Source organism: Tupaia chinensis, unplaced genomic scaffold (assembly GCF_000334495.1).
Source record: "Tupaia chinensis unplaced genomic scaffold, TupChi_1.0 Scaffold000037_4, whole genome shotgun sequence".
Taxonomy (NCBI): Eukaryota; Metazoa; Chordata; class Mammalia; order Scandentia; family Tupaiidae; genus Tupaia; species Tupaia belangeri.
Window position 1 is genome coordinate 1,953,113 of NW_006159487.1, and position 11,323 is coordinate 1,964,435.

An 11,323-nucleotide genomic window follows, 5' to 3' on the forward strand; every position below is an offset into this window, starting at 1 on the left:
GGTCCTGCTCATGTGCCTGCAGAGCCCGGTTCAGCTGAAAGACTTCCGTGTCCAGGTCCAGGTTCTGCCCAGGGTTAACTGCACATTTCCCCAAGGACATGGGATCTCCTCTTCCTTGTCCACACTGCGGGCATTTTGTCTCCAATCCCCCTTCCCTACCCGCACGCATCGACTTGGAGAAGGCTCTCTCCTCCCCTCTCCGAGCGTGGCTTGTGCCTGGGAGGGGGAGGCTGAACGCGCTGTGTTGCAGGTGGAGCCCTGGGAGAGATGAGGGAGAGAGGGAGAGGAACGGCGGGAGGCTAGAGAGCAAGGCTGTGGGCGGGGGCACGGCGGCTGCACAGAAGGAAAGCCGTCTGGTACCAGCAAAGGCCCGCAGACCTGCAGACACGGGGTGAGTCATTCTGCTGACCGTGACTAGCGCTCACAGCGTGCCGGCAGAGCTCGGCTTTCATCAGCAGCCGCAGAGCTCCACAAGGCCTGCTCGACCGTGCCTGCTGGCCGCTGTGCCGGGTCAGCAGTGTTAACCACACCCTCTTCCAGCCACTGGAGCACAGGGGCCCATCACGTGGCCCACGAGCCTGGAACTGCCGCTCGGTGGGGAAGAAAGCACCTCCTGCGTCCATGACCGGGGTCCACGCTGTGTCGCTGCAGCGGGGGAGGCGGCCTGCTGAGTGCCCGGTGTGCATTGTGGGTAATTCGTCGCCAGCCTGACATACGAGGCCCAGTGTGTCTCCTCCTTGCCCAGGCCACTGGCCGGCTTGCCACCTCTTATGTGGCCGAGCACGGTGCAGCTTCCTGTTCCAGGTTAACCTGGGATGGACTCTCCGCACTGGCTTGATGAGGCTGGTCACCGTGCCCTCTGTGCTGTCCTGGCCGTACTCACAGGCTTCCTTTCTGCTGGCACCTGCTCCTGGGAACGAGGGAAAGGGCGCTGGAGGAGTGGAAGAGGGATGCGTGAATCCGCTGGGCAGTGCTGCCCCTGCTCTTTCTCGCTCATCCTCCTGGTGGCCCTCGGCAGGCAGCTGCTGCCACGCTTCCCCCGGGGCCCCAGACGGGAAGGAGGAGAGATTAGCTCTCCTTGCATCTAGTGCCAGCGCTGTGTGGTGGATTAGCCTGGCAGACAGACCGGCAGACTTCATCTTCAGGAGCAGGGGCTCTTCCTCAAGGTCACCCACCCACACACGTGCTTCTGGGCTGCTCTGGGAAGTCCCCTCGCCGCCTGCCCACCAGACTCAGCTTGCAGCCGATACCCGGGGCTCTGACTTGGGAGAGTGATTCCCAAACTTCCACTGTTGGTGCTGTGTGCCGGTTTACAGAACACGGCCTGGCCAGGTCCCCCGCAGCACAATGTCAGCTTATTAAATCCTTTCCATACTTGTTTTTTAGGGGACTGCATGATGGCAAATAGCTGTTATAAGTTCAGTATTTTATGTAGAATACATTTTATTTATAACAATACATAATACACTTAAATAAGTGTATTTGTTTTTACAAAGCACTGTTTTATCAGGCAAGAAATGAGGCTTAATGCACTCGAACTTGAAACCTCTTGCAGTGACCCCATAACCTTCAAGGCACTTGGCTCTCATTGGAAACTTCGGCTCTACTGTAAGGCATGGAGAAGTTGGGGTGACTTAGCCTGCAACGGTTCCCTGAAAATAGACTCAACACAGTCCTAGAGGCTTGGACTGTGTGGTTGACTTTCTAACACCTGGTGCACCCCACTTTCTGTGGGGAACATAGAAGCCGTGGCACCCGTGTAGTCCACGTTCCTGGAACCCTCAGGACACCCTTCCACGGGGCCCTTCAGCTGCTGTCACTCTTGGACTTGTTTTGCGTGTCATGTCGCCCGAGGATGGTGAAGTCTTTTGCTGACAGCACCCATGCTTGGACTGCAGAGCTGTGCCAGACAGGTGTGCTCAGGGCGGGTCCACAGCACAGGTGTGGTCGTGGCAGGTCCACAAAGCACAGGTGTGGTTGTGGTGGGTCCATAGTGCACAGGTGTGGTCGTGGTGGGTCCACAGAACACAGGTGTGGTCGCGGCAGGTCTACAAAGCATAGGTGTGGTCGTGGCGGGTCCATAGTGCACAGGCGTGGTCGTGGTAGATCCGTGGTACACAGGTGTGATTGTGACGGATCCACGGTGCGGAGCTGTGCTCGTGGCAGATCCATGGAGCACAGTGCATGGATCCACGGTGCATCACAGTGGTTCCAAATGCATTCTTTGTTTGAACTAGAATTCCCCTTCCCTTGCACTACGAGGTCTAAGAGGCCAACCAGGAGAGCTAGCAGGGCTGGAGCAACCCTGGAAAGTGAGCAGATTGTTGTCCAGACCGAGCAGAGGCTGACGCTCTTGTGGTGGCCATTCCTCGGGCTCTGCTAGGCTGATGAGTTTGCAGATGCACATTTCTGCTCTTGCTATCTGTTTCCTTTGCAAGAGTCACCACGGGTATGATCTTTATGCCCTCTGCTGGGAAAACACAGGCCCAGTGCGAGGTGTGACCGCTCATGGTCACGGCCCCGTAAGTGGTGTGCTGGGGCCTGATGCAGGTTCTGCTCACGGTTCGAGGCACAGCATGGCCCGTTGTCTACTGGGGAGCTCGGGGGTTCTGAGAGAAGCTGCGAAGTAGAACCTGCTGCCCCAGCGTGAGGCTGGCAGTGCGGGTCTTCACCGTGCGTGGAAGACGGAACTGCTGGGAGCTCCGTGCCCAGGACTGGGTCTGAGCTGCACACAGTGCTCACAGCGGTGGCCTTTGGGAGGAACCGGAGGCTGCAGTTTTTGTTGTAAAGGGAACGTCTGTAAACTCAGGGTCAGGAGCTTTTAATCCTAGATTTGTCTGAACTTAATTTTTCAGAAGATGCTCAGCTTCCCCAAACCTCAGTTTCCCTTGCAGTAAATCAAAGCTTCATTCATCCATCCAACAAGAGCCTAGGTCTTGAACTCGCCAGTGATGGGTGGAATTCTCTGCCCTTGAGGGATTCAGTCCAGACCGAGGAATAGGAATGTAGCAGTAATGAGACCACGTGCCGAGTGGAGAATCAGTCCCGAGACACTTGCGTAGATGCCTGGCGAGATCAAGAGAGGGCTTGGAGAAGGCATGGCATTTAACTCAGGTCCTGAAGACCTGCATGGTGCCCAGGCTGGCCGGTGAAATCCGTTTTACCAGTGTGCATGCGTGTGTGCATGTATGTGTGTGCATATATGTGTGCGTGTGCGTATGTGAGTGCATGTGACTGTGCATATGTATGTACATCTGTGTATGTGTGTGTGCATGTAGGTGTGTGTGCATATGTGAGTGCATGTGAGTGCGCACATGTGTGTACGTGTGTGCATGTATGTGTGTGCGCATGTGAGTGCATGTGAGTATGCATGTGTGTATGTATGTGTGTGTGCATGTAGGTGTGTGTGCATATGTGAGTGCATGTGAGTGAGCACATGAGTGTACGTGTGTGCATGTATGTGTGTGCGCATGTGAGTGCATGTGAGTATGCATGTGTGTATGTATGTGTGTGTGCATGTGTGTTTGTGCATATATGTATGTGTGAGTGTCTGCTACACACCAGGTATTATGCCAGCTTTGGGTTCACAACCCTGAGCAGGGCAGCAGGGCTTGGTCTGGGAAGGGACAGAGGCAAGCCCTCCTGGCCACGTTAGGAACCCCAGCTATGTTTGGGAGCCCCCAACCCCCACACACACCAAGGCTGGGCAAGGGCTCCCCCAGTCCCAGTCTTCCACAGCAGTCATGCTTAGACATTCACACGTATGACAAAAATAAAGAGGAATTAAAGTTTGAGTTCATTTTGGTGCTAAAAAGTTTTTTTTTTTGGAGAGATTTTCACTGTAGGGCGCGTGCGCTCGCCAGACAGAGAGAGAGAGACATAGAGACAGAAAGCGAGAAATCACGCCCCAGGGGGGATGGTCACGCCGCAATCCCTTCTCCTCCATTCTCCTCTCGGGATCTTGGGCACGCACGCACACGCGCCTGGCGTGAGTTTTAAGCCACCGGGTCCGGGACATGAACCGCAGTCGACTACGTGGGAGTCCAGCGACATAGCCATTACGCTAACTGCTGGTTCCCGGTGCTAAAAAGTTTTAAAGTGCACGCATCGTGTTGTCGATGACACGTGTTTCCCATGAGCTTCTGGGGGAGCCCTCGTAGTCTGCACGGGACTGACCCTTCCTGCCCGCGCACAGCGACGGCGGGGCCCTCATCTTCCGTGCTCGCCCTCGAGCAGGCGCCCGGCCTAGCCCGATGGTGGGCACTCAGAGGAGCCTCGACGAGCGGTCGTTGAACGGGAATGAAGACACCCATGTGCCCTTTCCCTTCCCTACAAACCGACGCTCGCCCTCTGAAGAAGGACTGGCACTGCCTAAGGAGCAATTGGTCAGCGCCGGCAGTGCCAGTGAAGACACCCGGCCCATGCATGTGCCGACCAGCAGCAATGACGCGGGAGGGATGCAGCCTCCCATCTGAGCTCACCCCGGAGCTCTTCTGAGCCCAGCTGCAGGGAGGCAAGCCGCACCTGCCAGCACTTGATGAAACGATTCTGTGTGTTAAGTGTGGGTGGCCATGTGGGTGACCATGTGGGTGCGGGGGACCGGGCAGGGCAGGAGCCGATGCAGCTGAGGTCGCAGAGGCCTCTGAAACGAAAGCCCGGCGAGAACAACCCCAAGGGACCGCATCAAACCTGGTCAGAGAGCAGGAGCCGGGAGGGGATCTCTGCCTGGTGCACTTCTCTCGGACGTAGACGTTCACGTCCAGCGTGGTGTCTGACCACACACGTTCATAGGCACAGAACTGACAGGGCTCGGCAGCCCTGGCCTTCCAGGGCTGGCGCTGAGCTAATCTGCTCACACGCTCAGCACAGAGAGACCACGTTTGCTGAGCAGGGAGAGATGTCTCTGAAGACCTGAGATGGTGTTCAGAGGGAAGGCACTAATTAGACACGAGGCGGGAGGGTTGGGTTCTCACCCATCTGGGTGCAGACTGACTACATGAGCCGAGCCAGTCACGTCTGCTCCAAGCCTTCGGGCTCTCGTCCTGAGAGTCGGAGGGTTTGGCCTGACCGATTGTTGGGGTCCATCCGGCACTCCGACTGGAACACGCTACTTCTCGGTTTTATAGACAAAGATCCGAGCTCAGTTCATGTCCACTCGGAGAGGGCTGCCAGGCCCTGGCAGCCACGCAGGGCGCTGTTTCCCACCTGCCCGTTTGGACCAATCTCATTGCCTTGTGATTTTAAGTTTTTAAATGTTTAAATGTATCGCCTTCATGAATAAGACAGAGACAGAGACACGGAGAGAGAGGACAGTCCTGATGCCGTGACCCACCGCAACCTCAGGCAACTCTGGTCATGGCCACATGTGTCCTCGCTCATGCATCTGAACCCCTCCCCGTGGTCGGCTGCACCGCCACCTGCTGCCGGGCTCTCCCTCACACTCGCCCTGGTTTGCACGCCCATCCTCCCTCCGGGCTCTCCCTCACACTCGCTCTGGTTTGCACACCCACCCTCCTGCCGGGCTCTCCCTCTCACTCGCCCTGGTTTGCACGCCCATCCTCCCTCCGGGCTCTCCCTCTCACTCGCTCTGGTTTGCACGCCCATCCTCCCGCTGGGCTCTCCCTCTCACTCACCCTGGTTTGCACACCCACCCTCCTGCCGGGCTCTCCCTCACACTCGCCCTGGTTTGCACACCCATCCTCCCTCCAGGCTCTCCTTCTCACTCACCCTGGTTTGCACACCCACCCTCCTGCCGGGCTCTCCCTCTCACTCGCCCTGGTTTGCACGCCCATCCTCCCTCCGGGCTCTCCCTCACACTCGCTCTGGTTTGCACGCCCATCCTCTTGCTGGGCTCTCCCTCTCACTTGCTCTGGTTTGCACGCCCACCCTCCTGCCGGGCTCTCCTTCTCACTCACCCTGGTTTGCACGCCCACCCCTCCTGCCGGGCTCTCCCTCTCACTTGCTCTGGTTTGCACGCCCTCCCCTCCCACCGGGCCACTGTGTGGCTGAGTCTGGTTTTCTTTCTCTCCAGCCTTTGATAAGCCCCTTCCTCAGCTCTCTGAGCAGCGCTTTGGGCAGGTGTGTGCAGCTGAGGCCTGCCCTGGAATACGCACAGGGAGGAGTCAGGACACTGATGCCCTGGAATACGCACAGGGAGGAGTCAGGACACTGATGCCCTGGAATACGCACAGGGAGGAGTCAGGACACTGATGCCCTGGAATACGCACAGGGAGGAGTCAGGACACTGATGCCCTGGAATACGCACAGGGAGGAGTCAGGACACTGATGCCCTGGAATACGCACAGGGAGGAGTCAGGACACTGATGCCCTGGAATACGCACAGGGAGGAGTCAGGACACTGATGCCCTGGAATACGCACAGGGAGGAGTCAGGACACTGATGCCCTGGAATACGCACAGGGAGGAGTCAGGACACTGATGCCCTGGAATACGCACAGGGAGGAGTCAGGACACTGATGCCCTGGAATACGCACAGGGAGGAGTCAGGACACTGATGCCCTGGAATACGCACAGGGAGGAGTCAGGACACTGATGCCCTGGAATACGCACAGGGAGGAGTCAGGACACTGATGCCCTGGAATACGCACAGGGAGGAGTCAGGACACTGATGCCCTGGAATACGCACAGGGAGGAGTCAGGACACTGATGCCCTGGAATACGCACAGGGAGGAGTCAGGACACTGATGCCCTGGAATACGCACAGGGAGGAGTCAGGACACTGATGCCCTGGAATACGCACAGGGAGGAGTCAGGACACTGATGCCCTGGAATACGCACAGGGAGGAGTCAGGACACTGATGCCCTGGAATACGCACAGGGAGGAGTCAGGACACTGATGCCCTGGAATACGCACAGGGAGGAGTCAGGACACTGATGCCCTGGAATACGCACAGGGAGGAGTCAGGACACTGATGCCCTGGAATACGCACAGGGAGGAGTCAGGACACTGATGCCCTGGAATACGCACAGGGAGGAGTCAGGACACTGAGTCCGCACACATGCCAGTCGCCCTCACAGCTGGCCCCATTCTCGGCAGAGCACCGGCCCCCGCAGGATCTCCGCTGTGGTGCCCGCGAAGGTGCCGGCCATGCACCACCCCTGGGTCAGACGTGGGCCAGCTCACCGGTCCAGGCACGCACGCTGCGTGGGTGTCTGCGAGTAGGCTCGGCCGGTGGCCGTCTCAGGAAGAGGCACCCTCTGCTCCGAGTGCGACTGGCAGAGGCGGCATGCCATCCTTCGTGGCCGTGGGAGGGGCACAGCGTTCAGGGAGCTGTGCAGAACCGGAGTCCCTGCGGCCCTGGGCGGGTCAGGCACCAGAGTGCCTGCTCTTGACATTGGGCCTTCTTTTTTCTCGAGCTTCCGTCCAGCCCCAGCTGGGCTGTCCTGCAGTTCAGCTCTCCTCTGTGTTCCTGGGGCCCAGCGGGACTCGGCGACTGACGGGACCCTGGGCTCTGCTCAATGGGCTCCATTTGTTTAACAGACGTGGGCCAGATCCCTGTTCTGTGCCAGCCCTGCTGCGAGAGGCCTCAGCTACAGAAATGAACAAGCCGTGGACTCTGGCCCTTCAGATCTCCCGCCTGCTAGGAGACTCACAAGCAGGCAAGTCTAGTTGAGCTGTGAAGGGGCATCGGGGACTGGGGCCGAGAGGGTGTCTGACTGCCTCCAGCAACCGGGCAGGTTCCTCGGCAGAGGGGCTCGTGAGTGGAGATGGGAGGATCTCCTGCTGACACGCACAGAAAATGAGGTGGGGGTGGTCCCCTGGCAGCACGCACAGGTGGGACAACTGTGTGGATGCGGAGAGAGGACTCGAGATGGCTGCAGTGGTGCCAGGGAGGGGCGGAGGTGGGGACGGGCCGTCGGGACCCCTCGTGGTGCGCTCTGCAGGCCTAGCTGACTGTGGAGGACAGGATGGTGCTGAGGAGGAGGCAGCAAGGTGCCGGTGTGTCCTCTGCCTGTCTGATTCCCAGAACCCTCCAGCACTCAGATGCTGGCAGCAGGGGACACATGCCTGCTGGCCTGGGCTGTGACAGATCACGGTAGAGGGGGAGCAATGACTTCCCTGCAGGCTGGCAGGACTGTCACACACGGGGGCCTGAGAAGCAGAAGCCGGTCTGCCCAAGCCTCTTGCCGTCACCCGCTGGCTGGTAAGGGAGCAGGTCCGACAGCCAGAGCCTCTCCTGGGCCCATCTGAGAGTGGGTAGGGGCGGAGCCGAGGACAGTCCCCTCATTGCGAGAGGAGCTGCGTACACACAGCGGCTTCCCGGAGTACAGGAGGAGGGCATGTAGGCTGCCATGCCCGACAGCACTGCTACTGGGGCAGCCATGCCGAGGCTGGCTCCGTGGGCAGGCTCCAAGGCCGTCTGGGGACCTTCCTGAGGACACTGGGCACACAGTGCACACGACCCGGGCCGGCAGGGCTGGGCAGGACTGCGGCCTGGGATCCTATTGTAGGTGTCACCTCTGTCTCTTGCTCATGAAAGAAATAGATAAACTTGTTTTCATTTAAAAAAAGAAGTGTCGAGCCAACAGGCGGCACAGCGGTTAAGGTGCTGGGTCCACATGGCTGACTCTGCAGTGTGAACCCCACACTCGGCAGCAAGCACGCTGGACACGTGTGCGCCCCAAGTCCTGGAGGGGACGGGGACGAGACTGTGGCGTGGCATCTCCCTGGGGCTGATTTCTCCCTCTCATAGTCTCTCTGGCAAGCACACACACCCTTTGGAACCATAATAATGTTCCGGGCTATCGAAAGTCATGACGTGTTTTTGCACAGTGCCATTTAGACTTGCGAACTCTGACAAAGCACAGATGCCCAATCAGGTTTGACGATGTAACGTTTATTTTCTGTTATTTAGTTTAATATTCACAGAGGCCTAAGAGGTAGGTATTATAGATCTCCATTTTATACACGAGGAAATTGAGTCACAAAATAACTAAATATATTGGGTCGTCTGAAGTCATGACACATTTTTACATCGAAACACAGAGAAAATACACCCTAACTTTCCTGAGGACCCAGTGTGTGTGGGAGTCACCCCACTCGGGTTTTAGACAGCGAGGAGTTGGGTCATGCAGGCTGACGAGGCTGGGTGCCGAGGCCTGTGAGGCCCTACTCCGGGAATGGAAACGGCCTCAGTTTCCCCCGTGGTAGGGGCTGGCCCAGCACACCTGCCCTGCCTACAGACGGCCGTCCTCAGATGCAGGGAGGTGCCGCAGGGACCTGAGAGGGCGGTACCCAGTGCGGAACTCCAACTTGGGGGCGGTTAAGGCACCAGGGAAGAATTTGGTCTGAAAGGGGAGGTGAGGTCCTCTCGCCGTGGACGGAGGACGGGGTCCCTCTGGCCCGGAGGGGTTGCCCTGCCTGCTGCAGGGCTCGAGCCCTCGTGAAGTACTGAATGCGCTGGCACAGGGTGACAGGGCAGGCTGCCAGGACTGCCACTCAGCCTCCCCAGGACAGCTGTTCTGAGGCTCACCCTGCCACAGTCCTGGGAGAACACCCTAACCCCAGCTCGGATCCTGGCCGGCCGATTTCCATTTTAGCTTCTGTTTTCCCCTCACTGTGTCTGTCTCTGAGTGCCTGAACCTCGCTGTTCTGTCTCACGGCTACTGCTATTTTGGATCTGTGAAGTCATTTCTATTCTTAAGTGAGGAAGTGTGGACAGACAGTGAGAGACCAGTCAGGAGCTCCAGCCCCTCCCCGAGAGAGGCCCCAAAGCTGATCCGATCGCCCCACTTAGTGCTCCCAGAGGCCACTGAAGGTGTGCCCCTAATGGCGAGGGGCCACTGTGCCAGCTTTGGGGCCCCTTGTCAGACAGGTGTGTCCTGACACCTTGAGGCTCCTGCCCGTGTCACGATCCGTCCTGTGGGCACGATGGTGCATGGGGTGCAGACCTCCTAAGTCCGGGCACATGACCCCCTGCTGAGCCAGCTGAGCCGAGGTGGACGTCAGCCTCTGCAGCTCCTGACCTAGCTCAGGACCGGGGCTACTGGAGAGCACAGGGACCTGCTGTACCCTGAAGACAGAACCTGGCTCTGCTGTCCCACCAAAGACCCCAGGCTTTGTGGACTGAGCCAAGGCACCTGCTGGGCCCCCTCCCCTTCCTCTCTCCTTTCCGTTCTGGCTGAAATGGGGAAAATGCTTTCCTGTCTTAAAAACACGGGGGGGACCAGCTGTTGGCGTAACGGCTATGTCGCTGGACTCCCACGTAGTCTACCGCAGCTTGAGTCCCGGACCCGGTGGCTTAAACTCACTCCGGGCACATGTGCGTGCGTGCCCAAGATCCTGAGAGGAGAATGAAGGAGAAGGGATTGCGGCGTGGCCATCACCTCCGGGGGATGATTTCTTGCTTTCTGTCTCTCTGTCTCTCTCTATCTCTGTCTTTCTGGCGAGCACACGTGCCCTATAGTGAAAACCTCTTCAAAAATAAATAAATAAATAAATAATAAAACAAACAAACAAACAAAAACTCATGGACCCGGGAGACGGATGGGGGTTGAGAGCACCCACCATTACTGTTCTACTCAGAGGTTATTTTCCACAGAAACTAAATAACGGATCGAAACGGTTTGCTATTCCTTTAAGGCCCTGCCGATGCAGTTGAAAACGTTCTCTCTAGACTCATGACTCCGCCTCAGGTACAGCCCTCTTCCTCCCTCCTCCCCTCCTGGTCTGCAGAATCTCTGCAAGGGGAAGCGCCCTGCTGGCAGGAGTCTGGGCAGCAGCTTCTCTTTCCTCGGCGCGAATGCTGCCAGAGGTTGGAGCATGGACCCCATGGCCCCGTCCACTCCTGTCTGGGGACTGCCTTGCCGCTGCCTGGGTCTCGCCTTGCTACACGGACACCCTGTGAAGAGGACGGACAGCCGCAGCCACGCAGGATCCTGAGACAGCATTAAATAGTTACAGGTCGTTACCTGCTACTAGACCATGAGACTGGGGACCGAGACTCCGAAGTGGGGAAGACAGACTCAGGCCCGAGGCCAGGGCAGTTATTCACCCACGGTACTCGCCTTGGTGGGAGCGTGTTCATCCTTTACCCCAGCCCATCTCATCCCTGCAGGAAAGTGTGAGAAAGGAGGCCATGCCCTGGCCAGCTGCATGTCGCCTGGCTAGTTGGAGACAGGACACCCAGGCCCAGGGCTCCTGTCTCTGCTCTCTTTGCACTCAGGATTTTTGCCAACAAATAAATAAATAAATAAAAAACGGGCTCGATCCAGCTCACTTGGTCCTTTGGGGTGGGCAGCCGCAGGACAGTGGGTACGCAGAGGCCAATCCGAGCGGTGGAGACCGCGCGGAGGAGCAGGAC